General features: G+C 36.1%; 1 pseudogene; it reads right to left on the reverse strand.

Annotated features, from left to right (window-relative positions):
- Window positions 1-4,458: 4,458 nt before the first annotated feature.
- On the reverse strand, window positions 4,459-5,166 carry LOC114034307 (annotated as a pseudogene).
- Window positions 5,167-6,119: the final 953 nt, after the last annotated feature.

The raw sequence follows: 6,119 nt of genomic DNA on the forward strand, positions 1-6,119 counted from the left end.
ATCGAGGAATGGCAAGGGGCAATGGGTAGAAGTTGCAAAGCTTGATGTAAGGAAAACTATCCTAACAATTAGAAGTTTCCAAGAGTGGAATGGGGCAGCTAGCTGGCACAGTGGATACAGTGCTGAGCCTGAAGTCAAGAAGACCTGAATTCAAATCTGCCCTCAGACACTTCCTGGCTGTGTGACCCTGGGCACGTTACTTAACCCCATTTGCCTCAATTTCCTCATCTGTAAAATGAACTGGAGAAGGAAATGGCAAACCATTGTAGTATCTTTGCCAAGAAAACTCCAAATGGGATTACAAAAAGTCCAACACATCTGAAACAACGGAACAACAACAATAACAACAAAAAGTAGATTGGGGATGCCTTAGGGTATTTTAAGTCCTTCCTTAATGGAGGTTTTTTCCCCCCAGCAAAAGTGATGACCATTTCCTTGGTATGTTGATCCAATCCAGTTACTTTCCCTGCTTTTCTTTTCTCTATTTAGTACCATTTCTAATTCCCCCTGAGCACATCTAGGATGAAGATGTGAGAATTCAAAGACATTGATTCCGCTCTACTTGGTAGAGAAATTGATTTGATAAAAATAGCTTTTTTTGCAATCTTTATCATTTTTCTTCTTTTTGTAGTCCTTTCACTTTCATCCTTGAATGCATTTGGGATGGCTTTACTTAATTGGTTATCTTGCCAAGCTTCCTTTAAATCAACTTTACTTTCTACTGCTTCTCCCTGCTTTAAAAGATATCAAGGAAAAAGGAAAAGAACCTACATGTTCTAAAATATTTATAACAGTGCTCTTTGTGGTGGCAAAGAACTGGAAATTGTGGGGATGCCTGTCAATCGGGGAATGGCCAAACAAGTTGTGGTTTATGATTGTGATGGAATACTACTGTGCTATAAGAAATGATGACCTGGATGATCTCAGAAAAACATGGATAGGCTTACGGAAATAATGAAGTGTGAAATGAGCAGGACCAAAAGAAAGTTGTATATAGTAACAGCAATATTGTTTTAAGAACAACTTTGAGTGACTAAGTCATTTTGACTATTATAAATACTCAAATTAACTGCAAAAGACAAAAGAAGGAAGACATTATCTGCACCCAAAGAAAGAACTGATAAATAGAGGCATGTATAGAATGGTTTTACATATATATGTATATATATGTATATATATACATATTTGTGTCTAATGATAGCCATCTCTAAGGAGGGGGGAGGGAAGGAAAAAAGAGAAAAAAAAATTTACATAATAACTATTATATATTAAAAAGGAATAGCAAGTTGTACAGAATAGATTTGCAGTTGCAAGTGCAATCATCTTCTTTTGTATTCTACTGTTACAGAAATGCTTGTTTTATTTTTTAAGTTCAGAATAAAATAATACAATTTTAAAAAATTGTATTCCTCATAATTGTCCATTTTACAGATGAGTTACTATTCTAACCCAATGTAGCCTGCAGCAGCTATCTACCTGTTTAGCAGGTGTCATTGTGTCATTTAATTCATGTTGATTAAATTTCTTGATAAAATTATCATAGGTAGTGGTGATGTCATTTCTATTGCCCATTTACCATTTTTTAATTTTCCTCATCTGCAAAATGAGATGGAAAAGGAAATGGCGAACCACTCCAATATCTTTGCCAAGAAAACCCCAAATGGAGTCACAAAGAGTAGGACATGGCTGAAAAAAATGACTGAAATTTTCAACCACTTGTTTAAATAGTTCAGGATTAATTTGATTCAATTGTATGCTATATGTTTTCCATTATTATTCATTCTCATTTTTTGCTGATTCTGATCTCAGCTCTGATGACTTGATTATTTGACTCTACATACATGAATCAGGAAATACTCTCACATCAGTAACAAGTCTTTTCCTACCTGTTACAAGATAATCTATTTCATTCTTCACAGTGTTATTTGGTGCTCATCATGATCAGGGCTTAACAATTCTTTGCTTGAAGAAAGTGTTCATGATTTGGGGTCTTGAGTTTCTGGGTAACCTACGAGGTATTGGCCTTTTCTTATTCTCTCTTCTTAAGCCATACTTTTTCATATATTTCTCCATCATCTCACCTTTTCCCATCTCTGCATCAAAGTCACCAAGTTTCAGAGTATAATATTGGTTTGATTTGGAATATCTTATCAAGTTCTTCATAGAATTCTTCTATCATTATCTTCAGCAGCTTATGTTGGTACATAAACTACAATCATTTTCATGGCAGTCTTTTAAGAAATATTTATCATTAGTAAGGCAACATTTAATGACAAAATATCCCATAAAATAATGTTTCTTGTTGCCTATGGGCATACGATAAAAACATTCTTCCAATTCCTTACTTTGTCTTTCTGAGGAGAAACTGAGATCTTCCATTCACATGCCTTTCCTTCTTTCTTCTAGTTCTGTTTACAGAAAGAATGTCAACATTAATATGATACAGAATCTCCAGCAACGTGTCTACTCATTGATCATGATAAAAAGATTTCACCTTATAGTACCAATAATTAAATCTAAGTTCAGTAATGGTCTAAAAACTGTGTGATTCTTAGCACCCTCTATCCCTTCCCCGCCCCCACTTTGTCACTATCACTTCAAAAGCAAGAATAGGTCACACAAATTTAGGAGCATGACCAGAAATTAGATTATGTCCTCAAGGGATTGTCTTTCACCTTTCCTTGTACCCCCAGCACTTAGCACAGTATCTGTCACATAGTAGGTGTTTAACAAATATTTATTGACTGACAGAAAAATAAAAAGGAAGCAAAGCCTAGACAGGTGGCCAATCTGCTGAGGATGTGCTTCTCAATAGCAACTAGATTGGTCCTCAGAAAACAACCTTGGACTGTTATTAAGGCTGTACTCAGAGCTTATCAAGAATGGCAGAATGTGCCAGATCAGAAGGAAAGCCGAAAATTGAGTTGACGGGGGAATTTTATAGACAGCTTCTCAGATAAAGGTCTCATATCTCAAATATATAAAGAACTTTGTACAATTTATAAGAATAGGAGTCATTCCACAATTGATAAGTGGTCAAAGGATATGAACAGGCAGTTTTCCAATGAAGAAATCAAAACAATCTATAGTCATATGAAAAAAATGCTTTAAATCATTATTGATTAGAGAAATGCAAATCAAAACAACCTTGAGATATCATTTTATACCTATCAGATTGGCTAAAATGACTAAAGGGGAAATTATGCAAAATTATCTTATTTTTTAAATCTTTCATCTATCTTTTCTATCTCATATTTGGCTAAGAATCGCCCCCAGCCATAGTTAGGGAAAATATTTCCATTAATTTTCCCCCAATTTTTAAAATAATGTTACTTTTGATATTGAAACAAAGTATGCATTTGGGGCTTATTGTTATAGACAGTGTAAGGTGATGGCTTAAATCTAATTTCTGCCAAACTGCTTTCCATTTTTCCCACTCAAACTTGTATGGAACTCTTCCTTATCTTTTTGTGTTCAACATTGTGTTTTTAAGTTCAGTTGTTCTAATAGTATCTTATATTTACTATATCTGTACCAGCTGTAGTTCTCCCAGTTGAATGTAAGCACTTTGAGGATAAGGACTATTTTTTTCCTCTTTTTTTCTTTGAATCCCAAAGACAGAGCATGACACCTTGTATGTATTAGATGTTCAATAATTGTTTTTTTTTTTAATTTGAGTTGCTTGTTAAGTCTATTCTCCTAAATCTACTTCTTTATTTTTTATTTAGTGCTAGGTATTGTTGATGATTGTTTATAATTATAATCTGAAGTTTGGAAGTACTATTCCTTGTTTGTTCTTCCTTTAAAAAGTTATTTCCAGGCAGCTAGTTGGTGTAGTGGATAGAGCACTGGCCCCGGAATCAGGAGGACCTAAGTTCAAATCTGGCCTCAGACACATGATACTCACTAGCTATGTGACCCTGGGCAAGTCACTTAACCCCGATTGCCTCATTAAAAAAAAAAAAAAGGTATTTCCCTTGAGATTCTGGACCTTGTGTTCCTTCAAATAAATATCATTTTATCTAACTCTATGTAAAATAGCATGGCAGCTAAGTGAAGCAGCAGATAGGACCCCGCCCTCTTCTCTCCCCAGAGTCAGGAAGACGAGTTCAGTCTCACCTCAGACACTGACTAGCTGTGTGAACCTGGGCAACTCAGCTTAACCCTGTTTTCTTCCACTTTGCTCATGTATAAAATGAGCTGGAAAAGGAAATGGAAAACCACTCCAATATCATTGCCAAGAAAATCTCAGATGAGGTCACAAAAAGTAGGAAAGGACTGAACAGCAACAAATGTAAAATACCCCAGTGTATGTACTTTGGTATAGCTCTAAATCTGTCTACTAATTTAGATAATATCATTTTTGCTATATTGACATAACCCAACTGTGAGTCATGAATGTTTCTATAATTATTAATCCAGAATTTATTTCTTTTTTTTTTAGCTATTCCAAATATTTTAATAATAGTTCTTTGCAAGGCATTTAAAACACCAGTTCTTAGGATAAACTCCATTGGACAGAGAATATGGAAAGCAGGTAGCCTAGGAGCTGAGGAATTTTCTTGATTTGGGACAGGATCTGAGAGTCCACTGTTTTCTGATCAGACTTGCCCTGTCCTGTAATCTCATATTTCTCTTTTTCTGTGTCAAAAGTCTCTCCTTCTTGGTGTCTAGGTTTACAGAATCTCTTCTTCTTGAAATAAGCATCAGTAAGATGATTCGGAATTTTTACAGCCAAAAGGTTAATCCTGGCAATGACAAATTTCTGATGGGTTCTTCTCAGAGGTCCAGTCACCAGATGCAAGCCACTAGCCAGCTGCTTCAGGAAAACCACTCGCTTGCCCGTGTGGTGGCCAGTGAGCATGATCATAACTGTGTTCGGGGTGATGCTAGCTCGAAGTCTCCTCACATGCTAGCTGAAGGGCTTTTTGCCATGACTTAGCAGCTTTCTAGGCACATCCTCAGTAGGGTAATACCCAGGCATTTTGAGAATCTTTACCACATGGGTTTCTCCATTCTTATCACCACCAACTGGCTTTGAGATAGTAAAAGGAACCTTCTCTTTCTTTCTCCTTTCAATTTGGGTTTTTGGTGCAGTGTATTTCCACTTGCACATGGCTTTGCCAGGAATACATTGCAGACCTTAAGTATCAACTGATCCTTCATGCCAGGACTGGGTTCCCACCACAATGCTTTGTAGGCTTTTTCACCACTTTTTCAGCCACATCTTCCTTTTTGGTCTTCTTTTCCTTTTTTTCCTTTCTGAACTTCTTTTCCTTGGGTTCTTTTTGGGATGGGGGGGAGCTTGACTGCCATCTTGAAAGAAGGGAGAGAACCAGACTTTATTTCTTTCAAGAATATTTGTAACTGCATTTTCACATATCTTAAATATGTTCTGGTAAACTGTTTTCCATTTATTTTAGGTAAATTGTGGTTGTTTTGAATGGGAGTTCTCATTTTATATTTCCTTCTGGATTTTGTTATTGTTACCTAGAAAGGACATTTTTTGCAGATAATTTTTATGGATTTACTTTTGTATTCTGTTACTTTCCTGAAGTTATTGTCTTAATTAGTTTCTTTGCTAATGCTTTGGATTTTCTAAAGAAATCCATCATGTCATCCGCAAACAAGTATAACTTTATCTCCTTTTTGCCGATGTTTATGCCTTTAATTTTTCTCTTTTCTTATTACATCATTAACTTTTTTAGAAATATGTCAAACAGTGGTGAAAATGGTTATCCACATTTGTTTAGCAGGTTTAGGTTAACACATTTGTTTATTGAAAAAATTTCTAGGGGCAGCTAGGTGGTACAGTGGATAGAGCACCAGCCCTGGACTCAGGAGGACCTGAGTTCAAATCCGTCCTCAGACACACAACACTCATTAGCTGTGTGACTCTGGGCAGGTCACTTAACCCCAAAACTATTTGCTAACTGGGTTTACTACAAGCTTATGTTTCCTGGGCCCTCCTTGCAGCAAGGCAATCTTTTTATATCTCCCTAATTGATTCACTTCAGCTTTTCCAAATCTTTTAATTCCCCCTTCAAACCTCTCACAGCTCCCATCCTCCCCATCAACTAAGAACTTTGCCTCATCTGACAGTGAAAAGATTGAAGTTA

The sequence above is a fragment of the Vombatus ursinus genome, unplaced genomic scaffold (genome assembly GCF_900497805.2).
Source record: "Vombatus ursinus unplaced genomic scaffold, bare-nosed wombat genome assembly UNPS02008961.1, whole genome shotgun sequence".
Classification (NCBI taxonomy): Eukaryota; Metazoa; Chordata; class Mammalia; order Diprotodontia; family Vombatidae; genus Vombatus; species Vombatus ursinus.